This window comes from Mytilus californianus, unplaced genomic scaffold (genome assembly GCF_021869535.1).
Source record: "Mytilus californianus isolate M0D057914Y unplaced genomic scaffold, xbMytCali1.0.p SCAF_6, whole genome shotgun sequence".
NCBI lineage: Eukaryota > Metazoa > Mollusca > Bivalvia > Mytilida > Mytilidae > Mytilus > Mytilus californianus.
The window spans coordinates 12,890,507-12,905,538 of NW_026262712.1; the positions used below are offsets into that span (position 1 = coordinate 12,890,507).

At 31.2% G+C, this 15,032-nt stretch overlaps 1 long non-coding RNA gene across 1 annotated transcript; it reads right to left on the minus strand.

Annotated features, from left to right (window-relative positions):
• Window positions 1–7,665: 7,665 nt before the first annotated feature.
• On the minus strand, window positions 7,666–12,241 carry LOC127704661 (uncharacterized). Its single transcript, XR_007983449.1, has 3 exons — window positions 12,080–12,241; window positions 9,511–9,583; window positions 7,666–8,837 (listed from the first exon to the last, which is right to left on the minus strand). It is a non-coding gene; the product is annotated as an uncharacterized LOC127704661 (long non-coding RNA).
• Window positions 12,242–15,032: the final 2,791 nt, after the last annotated feature.

Here is a 15,032-nt window from a genome sequence, read left to right on the forward strand (position 1 = left end):
GTTCTTGATATATTACCAATTCCCATGATATTATCATTAAGACCGAGAGGATAGACTGTCTGTAATTTTTTAATCCAATTTAATTCAATTATTTTCCGCGATCGTACAAATTTTGAATGAGATTCACCAGGCTGCTTATTTACTACTTCTAAAGGTTGAACTGTTAAATATTTAATAGGATGATTGTGCTTTTTAAGATGTTGATAAATGATACTTTTGAATTTATTGGGTCTTTTAAAACGATACAGGTGTTCTTGCGTGCGTTTAGATAAATATCGTCCAGTTTCACCTACGTACTGAATACCGCATCCCGGTTTGTTTCATGTGAGTAAATAAATAATACTTTTTGTTTTTCAAGTTATATCAGTTTCAAAATTTAAAGAAAATGTGCGACCATTAAACGTAGACCTTACCGTATTGTTGGTGGAAAGACGGGGACATGTAAGTCATTTTTTGGCATGACACTTATCGATGGAAGGGTAACCAATGTTAGCGATGGTAGTATTTTTAGATAAGCGATTTTGAAGATTGAGACGTGTAGATACCCTTTGAACGAGTTTAGTATTTAATATTTTTCCATTTCTAAGCTTCATTTTTGTTATGTGGATTTTATTAGAAAGGAGCAAAGACTGGCGTCCAGAATATGAACCAGCACACAACAAATTGAATTGTGTGAATATGATAAAACTGTTCGGCTAAAGACGTCAAACGCTATCCGTCATAAATTACCCGAAAAATAAAACAAAAGATAGGGTATATCAGGGTAGCGACTGACGTCTGACTAAATAGTAGAATGGGGCTGAATGTGAAATACTACTTTTTAATAAATATTCCGAAAGTAATGAACATAGAGAAGTTCTCGCTCGGACACACACTCTATAATCTAGTATATTATAAGAGCATAAACCTCAAGCACGGGGAGGCACTCTACTGTCTCCACACGGCACTTAAGACAAACTCTGTAAAAAATAAAATTGAGAATGGAAATGGGGAATGTGTCAAAGAGACAACAACCCGACCATAGAGCAGACAACAGCCGAAGGCCACCAATGGGTCTTCAACGCAGCGAGAAACTCCCGCACCCGGAGGCGTCCTTCAGCTGGCCCCTAAACAAATATGTATACTAGTTCAGTGATAATGGACGTCATACTAAACTCCAAATTATACACAAGAAACTAAAATTAAAAATGATACAAGACTAACAAATGCCAGAGGCTCCTGACTTGGGACAGGCGCAAAAATGCGGTGGGGTTAGATATATTTTTTGAGATCTCAACCCTCCCCCTATACCTCTAGCCAATGTAGAAAAAACAAACGTACAACAGTACGCACAGTAAAACTCAGTTTAAGAGAAGTTCGAGTCCGATGTCAGAATAGGAAACAAAAGAAAATAAACAAAATGACAATAATACATAAATAACAACAGACTACTAGCAGTTACTGACATGCCAGCTCCAGACCTCAATTAAACTGATTGAAAGATTATGTCTTCATCATATGAATATCAGGCACAATCCCTCCTGTTAGGGGTTTAGTATTATACCGTCATAAAATATATGAGAAGAACACAACCCGTGTCATAGTATACAAAAACGCGTAAATAATGGAATTTAACAGAAAAAAAAATAATAACGGACTTTGGAAGCAAGGGAGAGGGCTTAAACTGTTTTCAAGTACCTATGAATTTTGATACCTTTTCTGAAATTCTCCAGACATGAAATCTTTTACAAAAATTCTTCTTACAACAGTTAACATACTTTCAACCAAGCTCTAAATGCCCGCGATTTCGCGGGTGTGTTCTAGTGTCTGTTTTAATTTATTTTAGGTCTAGCTGAATCCATAAAAAGCTACAGAAACGATTAATGAATTATTCTACACAAAAGGAAGCAAAAGTTGACAAAGTTGAAATTGACTCAGTGATATAAAAAATTGCGATTTATTTCGATAGGAAGACACAATTTACCAGAAGAATTCAAACTGATGAAAGAACACTAGTAGCACGATTTCAGTCTGAAACGGTCATTTTGGTCTGATTATATCTTAATCGACTGGATTTACCGCTAGAGAAAAACGTCAAGACTTTTAAGAACTTTTCAGACGCCGTTCCGATCGATAGTCGCATTAGGTACATCAGTCCGTTAAGGCATGTCAAGATAAACAAGACTGAATCTTCTAGCGAGCTGTTAAGATCCGTTACGACTGATTCAGTCGAAATCAGACCATGGATACAAAATTACGTCAAGATGTTGTCAGACCGTGTTCAGTCGTGTTCAGATTTTAATAATTTGGACACTAAACGAGTGAAACTTTCCCAGTGTGTATCAGGGGTTACTCCCCTTCAAGAGTAACATACAAATTAGAAAGAAGACGGTTTATGTTACTTTGATAGTTTACCATGTCTACTTAATTAAAAAAATAAAACAATTTTAATTCTTACTTTTTTCCTATGTAATTATTAAACATGTTTTATATTTAAAAAAATATATTGTTGTTGTTGTTTATTTATTTATTTTGCGATCGTGTTTGACTTGTGCATTCGACTTTCCTAAAGGTATCTTTTATTTTTTTATTCTGTCTATTTAGAGTCTTTTATAACTTGTTTTACATACCAGAAGCCTTCGTTTAAAAATAGAGTTTATATATTATTGGAGATGATGGTTTTTGAATTCATAAAATTCAAATTTATATTTGAAATATATTTTGATAAATTATCATGATGATTATGCGGAAGTGAAAATGTTCTGTCGGTGTATGTGAAATAAATTTAATAAATATGACTAAGTTACACAAATATTATACAGCATAATAAAACTGGTTTAATTTGAATTACTTTCCATTAGGGACATTTTCCGCTAATAATTAATCAAATCTGTCAAGTTTTATTAAAAACTGAAAACAATTCGTCACCCGTAAACGATTTAACGTTACTGTATCCACTTTATTTGTGTTGCATTCTGTCGGCGGAAAAGCAAGTCGGCAAACTATATTTCCTTTACACAAAATCGTAGAAGGGAAACTTACAGTACAATATAAGCTGCTCTGAATATTGCAATCGGTGAGTAGAAATGAACAATATTTTAAAGCATGTCCATCAGAATTTGAGAATAATAAGGGATCCAAGATTTTGAAGGGAAAATGTGCACATTTGTTCCTACAGGTATGAATCAACGTTCTATATCATCGCACTCGTGCATAGTGGCATGTTCCAATGCAACGTTAGGATGTAGGATTGTAAAAAGTTTATGCATCGTTGAAATTCATGTATGACACCATTCCCCTCCCCTTTATCATGTTTATGAAATTATGTCATTTAAACCCTTACGACTTATGTACTTCAAATATATCCCAAGGGTGACAAATTAAAAGGAATAGAAAAAAGGTTACTCTTGGTCTTCATCCAGTGGCGGATCCAGGGGCCAGGGGTTCCTGGGATTGGACCCCCCTTTTTTGGAGGATCGATGCATTTGAAAGGGGACATATAGTTTGAACCCCCTTTATCCTGGGTCGGGACCCTCCCCCCTTTTAAAAAACGGCTGGATCCACCCATGTTTTTAAAAGCTTTTTTAAGCTCTTCAGAGCTTATGTTTTATACTTGTATTTGCACATACCGACTCTAAATAAAGCTTTATGTCTTATGTCTTATGTCTGTTCATCGTCATACTGTTAAACCCTAACATGTGGTGCATTGGTTTGTTTGTGCAGGATGGCCTATTACAGGACCTATAGGCTATACATATTGTATGATAATGTTAATGTATTGATAACTGTCTCATCCTAGATTTGCATGAATAATTTGTCACTGGATTTTTTATTACCAACAACCAACCAATCTTTACATGTCCATATTCATATAATAACTTTGCTAACGCTGGTTTATAAGTATGTCCCTTGTTTTACTTAATTACCTTGTGCCCGTTGTGGGCTATGCGGATGTACAATAATTACTATTATAAAATTATTTAATAGAATTTGAGATAATTCAAGTTGAATTTTACTACTAATCAAATATTTATATATAAAATGTTGTGAAAATTATTTATTTTATTGACTTATTTAGCAAAAATGCATGTTCAGTATATTTTTCAAATAATTCCTGAGTCATGGACAACGAAACATGAATAGATTTTATAATATAATAAAGCATTGAAAGTGAATATCTATTAGATGGTTCATAATAATATTAATCATCAAAATAAAACAATGTTATTAAATTAATATTCCTGAAACAATGCACAGAGTCATAACAGTTGCCATTTAAAAAACAGTTGATAAAACAAAATGAGTTAATTGTTTCATCATGTACAGTACCCCTGGGCGCGACCTATAAAGATTCATATTGAACAAGTGTTGTGGAGGTTTCATCTTTTCTCAAAATGAATAATTACAATGAACATGATGAATAAAATATCTGTAAATATTTTATCATGTTATAGTGGAGGGATGACACTCTGCACACGGCACACAGATTTGTCTTATATTATCATTCAATCCAAAGAACTATGAATCAAATTAGTGTGGTCTAAACTATATATTTTCAAGTGAACTTTGTCAGTTATTACATAAATTTTGCCCTGTTAGCATGGTTAGTCGAAATTCATTGATGCCTTTTTACTTGTCTTGGTTTTGGGACTGCTGTCTCTTTGGAATATACCCAACATCTCCTTTTAATCATGTTATGGAATTGGCATGAATGGTCGTCCACATGAAAAACATATAAAATATACATGATGATGTTCGAGAAGATTTATACAGGGTTGAAGAGTGGTGCAAAAGGAATAACATGTTCATTAATGCAAATAAAACAAAATGTTTGGTTACTGGAACAAAGCAGAAACTATCAATTCAGACTTATCATTCAAACTTGATAATAAATTCAAAAGTATAACAAAATTCTTCATGTGAAAAATTATTAGGTGCTAAAATTGACAGCACACTTAACTGGAGAAATCAAATTGACCAAGTTTGTGCTAATATATCATCCAAAATATACCTTATATTGTAAAATAGTCATGTACTTGCATACGTTATGGATCATTGATTTTGTTACCTGTTGACCCGGTTGATTACTAGCACGTGCCATTGAACTCAATCATTATAACTAAAACGGAAAATTTCAAATGTATGCCATAACTACTATATATACATATGTAGGAAAATAATTATTAGGATACGTTTTTTTAATCAAAATCTTTATACGGCGGCTATTTATATATAGTTATATATAACACTGTCTCGACACAGACTGAATGCAGTATCAGGAGCTTCATGTATTATGGCGACCTTGGTGGTGTTTAGACGCACCACTGTGTAAAGTAAATCATTGTTTAATAATATCAAGGAATTGTATATTTAAATATACAATTCCTTGATAATATATTGTACTACAAAGATATGGTAATAGAAGCTTTTCAAAGTTTAATAGAGTAACTCGCACGGAAATAAAAATAAAATCAGCAACAACGGTAATGGTAAACTAGCACATATCAACAGAAATTGAATTAAAGCATCTGACATAAAAATAATACGCCAGTGTTAATTTGCCTCCGCTTCATTTCAGTGGATTGTCTCATTGGTAATTATACCACATCTCCTTGTTTTTTTAGGTTACGTTTAAGATTTGCCGTTACTGATTTTCAAATACGAAAAACATTTTCGCACCGGGTTCACAACATTTTAAGGTTAAATGTATAGCAAACATTTATGTGAGTATACAAATAACATACGTCCTTGCATTTGATAAGTATATAAATAAATAAACTAAACTAACATTTATTAAAAAAATAAGCAACATATATAGACGAATAATTTATTACTTTAGTTCCTCAACAAAACAACAACAGAAATAAAGAATCAACAGAGAATTTAATCTTTAATTATTTTTTTTTATTTATTCGAGAGATACATTTTAAATTCTAATACATATATATATTAATCTAAAATGCATTATCAAGCAGAAGGGGCGTAACTCGTAGTATCATACCAACATACTGAACGGATGTTAACATGGTCTGACAATTTTGAACGTTAATTTTGAGATTTGGTCTGATTTCGACTGAATCAGTCGTAACGGATCTTAACAGCTCGCTAGAAGATTCAGTGTTGTTTATCTTGACATGCCTTAACGGACTGATTTACCTGATGCGACTATCGATCGGAACGGCGTCTGGAAAGTTCTTAAAAGTCTTGACGTTTTTTTCTAGCGGTAAATCCAGTCGATTAAGATATGATCAGACCAAAATGACCGTTTCAGACTGAAATCGTGCTACTAGTGGAATAAGACGTCCATGCATTTTGATTGTAATAAAAAAATATACTGAAGATGTATGAAATATATGTTCTAGAAGCCAATGATATCCAACTCATAATTATTGCAACAAGAGACATAATTTTAGTTACATAGTGTGATAGTGACCTAATACGACATATACGGGGTCAGTAAATTCCATATGGGGCTCTCACCACATTTGATAGGCATGGAAAGTTGACAATTGAGAAGTTTAAATAATATATTTAGTCTTGAGGTGCTTTTCTAAACCTACCCTCATTTTCCTTGTCCAGATTGTATGTGGTTATTACCCTCTGTCAAAAGTTAGAGGAAAGTTGAATCTTAAGTTAAGGCTACAGTAGTATACCGCTGTTCGAAATTCATAAATCGATTGAGAAAAAGAAAGCAAATCCGGGTTTCAAACTAAAACTGAGGAAAACACAGCAACTATAAGTGGAAAAATACGACACAAAAGAAACACAACACTAAAATGTAACACACACAGAAACTAACTATAATATAACAATGGCCAAGTTCCTGATTTGGTACAGGACATTTTAAGAAAAAAATTGTGGGTTGAACCTAGTTTTGTGGCTAGCCAAACCTCCCGCTTTTATGGCAATGTTTAATATAACATTACAATGACAACATTACATGACAGGACTATAATACAAATAAATGGGAGAACATATAGGACAGAGAAACCCACGAATAATAGCTATCAAAAGGTACCAGGTTTATAATTTGATACGCAATATAAAACATTTTAACCCATGCAATACTCAAGAGCCTATACTTCGTCGGGAGTCGTTGGTTGTTTCCTGCACTATGTGTTCTGTCTTACTGTTTTGTTCTAAATCAGTTCGCTGGTTTGTTCGGTTGAGTTGTGAAGAAAAGGTTGGTGCACTATGTTGCCTTTTCTGGCTGACTATATTGAATGTTTTTGCAACTAATTAAGGTCGATCTATGTCATATCTTCACTGTAAAAGCTAGTTGATGAATCCACGGTCATTTGGACTATTTTATATAGTTATCTTCTTGGCGAACATACAACGTCACCTTAACGTTAAATAGCACAACCAGTGCAAATTACACTGCATTGTGTACGCATTCTGACAATAACTGTCTGCTCAATGAGACCCGAGACAAATATGCATTGTATAATAATGTATAAACTTAATACAAATGCTAAACAGCCTAAAAACAAGGACAAACGTATAACAAACTTTGAATTTCGAACAAGAAAACTGGATGAGGGTGTCCATGTCCTGAATCAAATACATATGTATGTACGCAAGATAAAGTTGTTCAAACTCAACAAATACATTATGTTTCTTCTAAATACAGAAAGCCGAATACACGTTAGCCATCATTTATTTAAAAAAAAGTACAAAGCTGTGACATATCAAACTATATATTAAAGATAGATATATATAGGTTTATAGGTTTAACATGTATACACTATTTGTATTGGTGTAAAATAATAGTATGGATACAAATATATAGGCCCAAAGATATTTTTTTTTGATAACGCAAACAATATAAAAAGAGCAAACGACGCAAACAAACAATTTCGTATGAACTTCCATGATATCCTGACGATATGAAATTGAGAATAGAAATCGGGAATTTGTCAAAAAGATAACAACCCCACCAAAGACCATATAACATATGCATTCTTCATAATAGAAGTGGACTATATTAAGGATAGGTCTATCTTATTAACTCAGAAAAAAAAGACGTGATTCCGGCCAAAGACCTTATCATATATGTGATTCAACAACATAATCAAGTTTTGAATCTAAAGAAGATCAAAGGACTTTGCAAAATTTATTTATTTATGTCTATTTACCTGTGATCTCTATATGCATTCATATTTGACGATACATTTAACATCGACTGACTTGCTGCAAACATTCTTTTAACAATCTCAAAATGTCCACTGCTAAAGAGATTAAGGAGTACTTCTTAATGAATGCAGCTATAATTCGTTTGATATTTATCAATATAAGTCGACATGTACCGATTAAAAACAAAGCTTATATTTTAGTGTGTATATGAATTTCAACAGTATTGCTTGTTAAAGAAAACCGAAAAAGACCATTGTTTAAAAATCATGACTCAGTACGTACAGATTAAATGACTATAAATGTTGGAAAAATGTATCTGAAAAATTGTTGAGCACTTGGAAGACTAAACATAAACTTGTCTGATTTTTTAAGTATAAAGAGAAATTCTAAACTAGTTTCTTTTTTTCATCACAAACAATCCTAGTGCCGTATTTCGTTCTCTTTAGGAGTTAATGTCCTCTTGAAAACACCCGAGTTACTCCATTTCAAGCTTGTCAACGAATTATCTAGTTGATTGGTTATTCTTATAATATCTGATTGAAATTAAACAGATGACTCTCATCCTTTTTTAGCTTTTTCGGTAAAATTTGTTCAAGTGGTATGCCCACCTATATTTGTCTTTTTTCAAATCAAATAAGTCAATCTCAACTTTTGAGAGTTTGTTTCCGTTGACAACGTATACTCTATTCACTATCTGTAGCGTTTTAGCAATTCAGTTTGACCTAACATATAAAACCAGAAACATTGATTAAGTATTAATTAAGAGTTATCATATTTTACACATATTTGTTTTTAAATACTAACGTCACTTTTCTAAGACATATAGTAAATTGAACATCAAATATTATCGCTATGATCAATGATACTGTATCAAATGTTTTAAGGCCTAGTACAAATGTATCCGTTAAAGAATTCCCTGTACATATAAATATCTATTCGAATTACAGTAAGACTAAATATCGTTAGTTATATTCATGTTTGCATCATGTGCCGTTTTGCAAAAGTCGGATATACATACAAATAATTATTACGATGTTCCCAAATGAGTTGCATGCATACGCGGATATATATATATTCTTTTATTTCGATTCCAATAATTAATAAATGTTTTTCACAAATAATTAGCTGTGTGTGTTTTTGGAAGTTTGTATAATTTAACACTTGTTTGGGAGGAATGGAAGATGCAGTCAAACGAGCTTCATAACTAGATATTACCAAGAAATGAAAGATAACTCGATTATATCTTCTTGCAGTTGATATATATATATTTTTTAATAACACATGATTGATTCAATTGTATACAAGCGTTGATAATAGTATGCTGTATTCTAGTAAAAAATAATTCATTCTGAGCTGATTACATTGATTACACTTAATATAAGTATATCAACTTACCACGTCTGACAGTGTAACGAAATATTGATGGCGGCAAGCATTATCAATAATGAATACGGTGTAGTCATTCGTCCTAAAATATAGGGACAAGCATTACAATGTAGCATGCAAAACTAGTAAAGTCATTGAACTGAACATGACTAATATAATTAAATTAACATACATGTAAATGAAATTAATATTCTTGTAGTTTTTATTTAAAATGTGAAGAGGTACTTATATCGAATTCATAATGTTTTGAAAATAATAAACTTTTAGAATAATTAACCAACTTCACAAATGTATGCACTTAAACTATCACAGGCAAATATAAATACTTGTGTAAACATCGTAGTTTATTTTATCAAACAATCAACGCAATACATTATGTTATCATTTTGATCTAAATTTTCAGTTTTGATTGACAATTCAATAATATTGGACCACTCTGTTTCAACCGATAAATGAAAACAACTTATATTTATTATAGACAGCACACGTGCATGTCTGTGTACTGCAAAATATAATTATTGGGTAATTTTTTATATGATTACAGACATATTTATTACAACATGTTTCTACATATTTGTATCCTTACATGAAGAGGCAACTAATGAACCTTCATTCAAATAAATGATTAGTGTAGAGTAGCAAACTTTAAATTGGTAATGTACAACACCAATACATTAGTCTGTTCATAGATGTATTGGTCCAGTTGATGACCATACTTCATATTGATCTTATGATTGAAAAAAAATGAATGTATTTGTCGTTTTGTATAACATGTACAATGTATAAGGTCCCTAAAATATGTAACTGCACTCTATCAAATTGAAAATACTTCATTTAAACTGAGTATACTCTTTAATATAACATATTCTAAGACTTATTAACGATTTCTAGCTGTAATTAGCACCATTAACTGTCGACACGTTGTTAAATGATTCAAAAATATATAATTGAACATACATCGAAATAATCAAACGAGTGGTACCATTATGATAAAAACAGATTTACGAGTTACGATGTCGTATTGCAAATTAAACAATGTGTTCTTCACATGGTTTACACAGCTAGAGCAAACACAAATCCTCTTTATAGTGCAGGTCCAATTTTGCAGGAAAAGGTTTTATATTTCACAAAGAAATTATACCTCACAGATTCTGAGACCTGAGTATTCCGACACAATCTACAATTCGCATGTCACTCGGTGTTTCGGATTTGACAGATTGCAATGTATCTTATTTGTTTTCCGTTTATCATTGTGTATTTAAATCACACAGTTAGTTTTCTTACAGTCGGTAGTTAGCAGCGTTATATAGGTGACTTTGTGATATTGGTTTTGCTGATTGTTCAATGTCGTACGGTTACTAAATTTTTGTGAATTTCTAAGTTATATTGGTGTAATCATACAAAAACTTTCTACTTGTGCATGTATATGGTAATTAACAGGCAAAACTGAAAATTGTAATACTCTTTCTATAAAACCCTACCGTCTTACATTTTAATGTTAAAAAAAGTAAAATCACTAAAAAACTGAACTCCGAGGAAAATCAAAACGGAAAGTCCCTCATCAAATGGCAATGTCTAAAGCTCAAACCCACCAAACGCATGGATTACAACGGTCATATTACTGACTTGGTACCTGCATGTTCTTATGTAGAAAACAGTGGATTAAACCTTGTTTTATAGCTCTCTAATCCTCTCAAGTGTATGGTAGTCGTATTAACTGTCATTGTGTTGACAACGATTGTGAACAAGACAAAGAGACATAATAGGTAAAATGTCAAAAATAGGGCCACAACAGTCAAAATTGTGATATAATCTTAATCATAAAAACAAACACATATATAACAAAGAAGCATTAAAAGGCATCACAGCAAATAACATTGACACATGTGTTAGTGGCTGTAATGAAAAGCTGAATTCATACAGCAACGGGAAAAGTGATAAAAATGCTGAATCGTGTGTAGTGTTCTCCAAAAGGTTGAAGATAATTAATTAGGTCATGTTTGAGACAAAAAAATACAAAAATAAACAGATTGTTTGATTATTTTTCAAAACTCTAAATATCCTATTTGATGTAAATACTAAGCGCAAAGAATGTAAGTAACAGTATAATAGTTTTTGAAAATGTCAGTTTGAAAACCTTAAATGATTTACAACATGAGGAAGCCAACACGTTTTAGATAAAAATTACTGTATCAAATTAGGAAACATTCAAAACAAATCGGTTTTACATTTCTGGATGATATGACTTTAATGTCTGGATTTTTTTTTTAGTTATTGAAAAAATTGTTTAAGGTGTTATGTGTTGACTAGTCTTTCTTTATAAGTGTTTCAATATTTCGCTCAGAAACATGCGCCATGATATCAGATATTCATAAATCCCATAGAACTTTGTGTTTTCTTAAATCTCTCTTCCTTCTTGAAAAATATCAATATCATGGACCGACAAAAAGCAATTAACTGTTATAAAAGAAATAAAAAAAACAGTATTTGTGAACATGTTGCTAAACCAAAAAAAGAAAAAAATAGCATATCTGAAGACCTTACAACCATACAAATGCACCCGTGTTTTAGTTACTACCTCTGTGATCTATGTCTATATCGTGTTGCTTATACTAGTAGCTATGTAACTTATCTTCACGTCAATCCAGTACTGACGGTGCTGCATCAAACTCAGATGAGATTAAAATATAAAATAAAAATATAAAATGAAAATATAAAATAAAAATATAAAATGAAAATATAAAACAAAAATATAAAATGAAAATAAAAATAAAAAATAAAAATATACAATGAAAATATAAAATAAAAATATAAAATGAAAATTGACGATGAAGATATCAGAGTGTGTATTGTAAAAAAAAAATGTTTTACGACCTACAACAAATTTCATATGTATAAAGAACAAATTAAACATGGTCCAATCAACAAGATTTTATGCATTACATTGGTTTTATTTAATAATCATGACACTGATATTCAACTAGAAAACAATAAAGAGTGGTTTCAGTTGATAATGATGCGACATTTTACATTACGCGGCAAAATACTATATGTCGCTCATTAATATGACATAACATAACATAAAACGAAATTCTAATCAATAAAAAAAAAAACAACAGTGAAGAGTTTTTTCAGTGGACAATGATAGCACATGTTTATATTTCCAGGACAAAGTAGTATATAAATTTGATTAAAATTTTTAAAAAAATACGGTCAAATTAATTACCAATTGTTTCTGTCGTACAATTTCATTGATAGCAATTTCTGTTTTAAATATTAAAAGTACTTATTTTTTGTAATTGTTGTCAATTTAGTACTTTAACTTTAGTAATAATAATTATCACTCTATTGCAGGACATTCTTTAATATTAAACGAGATTGAAGAAATTAAACTAAGTGTATGCAATAACAAGAAAAACCAATATTAATACATTTCAGTGAAGACAATACAAAATTTTGAGAATGCATATATAATTCTAACTTATACAATGAAAACATTGCAGAAGCCAATTGCATATATTACATTGACGCCAGCGTTAGGAAGAAACTACAAATGTACATTTCGTTAATCAGAATAACAATATATGTACTATATACTAACTAAAAGCTGAATATGAAAGTTCGGACGTAAGACGCAATTTCATATAAACAATAAATACACATGAAGGACAATAATACATCATACGCTATATTTAAATTTATGAAGACCAACGACAATGTTATAACATATTTGTAAGATTAACTAAAAAAAAGTTTAATTATAATTCTAAGTGTTGGTTGTTTAGTTTCTTAACTGAGTGCAACGGGTTTGTTCTTTTAAATGACTTGATATGTCTTGCTTGCTAGTTGGCTGCTCTCATAGACGTTTATTCCTATTTATTTTAAAAAATCATCAAAACAATGAATCATTTGTGTTGTATTAATTATTATTTTTTTAATCAGAATGTGCACTTTAAAATCAACATCAATTTTACGTTCACACACAAATGACCATTTTCAGTTTTTATTATGATTAATATTAGGCAGTTGTGTGTATGTATACGATGTCCGTGACTGTCGCATTACTCTCATGCAAATTGCTAGTATTCATGTTTAAATTTCGAGTAATTCATGAAATAGTTCAACAATAAATACAATTCTAACAGGTCTATGCATGTGTGCAAAAATAACGAATAAGATATTATAAACTCAGTGTTGATTTAAGTCAATGTATGGCGAAGTTATCGGTATACGTGATCATAAATGGTTATTAACATACCTGATTGATTAAACATAATTATGCTGACAATAACGCTGGTATCGTTATACAGAACAGTCGGCGAGGATCCTGATGTTTTAGTTACCATTATCAACTGAACGCCTTGGGCATAATATATGTAACTACCGATGACACCGATACCATAGTAATCTCTTCTAATATTTGTTGAAAGAACTATTTTAACATCAGAGCCATTGTCTTTAGCTGATTTCATTTCACCATTGATATTGATCCAATACAGTCTATTTTCGTCAGTGTCTACAAATTTTGGAAACAAATAGTGAAGCAATCATAATGCATTCTTATTACTCTTATAACAATAACATACATGTTTTGTAGGAGTGTATTGCAGTTATTTTATAAATCTGGTGTACAAATAATGGTTGATGCACAAAGATGAACCGCGAAGGAAACAGATCACGAACATGTTTACAAATGTTATAAATATATTTCCTTCAACTAATACGTATGCAAATATAAACATTTAATCAGCATTACAAAGGTGCTCTACCAGGAGTTAACAAAATTATGTGTGTGAACACCTAGCTATATCTTCAAGTTCATTATTATACGATACTACATGTGTTATGTCTGATAGTTTACCGATATGATATGGTTTTCTGTGACTAACGAATGCTCGTTATTTTAGAATAAATGCCGACAATTTAAAATATGGAATTCGATACAAGAACAAAGATAGGTACAGAGACCCGATGAAATTGATTTAGGCATGTATTCAAAGAATTTCGCAGTAATATAAAAACGTTTAACACTATAACAATTTGGGGGAAAAACCCAAAGAAGAAGTGGGAATTTGTCTCAAAATCAATTAGTATAGGACGAGTTTAGAATTGCCATGTGTTGACATATATAGATATAGGAAGATGTGGTATGAGTGCCAATGAGACAACTCTCCATCCAAGTTACAATTTATAAAAGTAAATCATGATATAAACTCTTTAAAATGAAAACTAAAACAGTAATATCATACAACAATTTAAATCAGTTACTCTAACATCAATTGCAGTTTATCTTTCTCTCTATAGCCATTTGTATTTTAACCACAGTTTTCGCAGTTCTGATTAATGAAAGGAAAATCAGTAATACTTGTATATTAGATACTTCATTCACAAATGCTTGATATAGGAACAGACACTCTTTAGTTGTAGTATCAATCCCTATGTTTAGGAATGAATTGAAAGAAAATGGAACGATATCATATAAAGAAACTTCTTTCTATGAAACCACTTTACAGACAAAAATGTCAGATTTG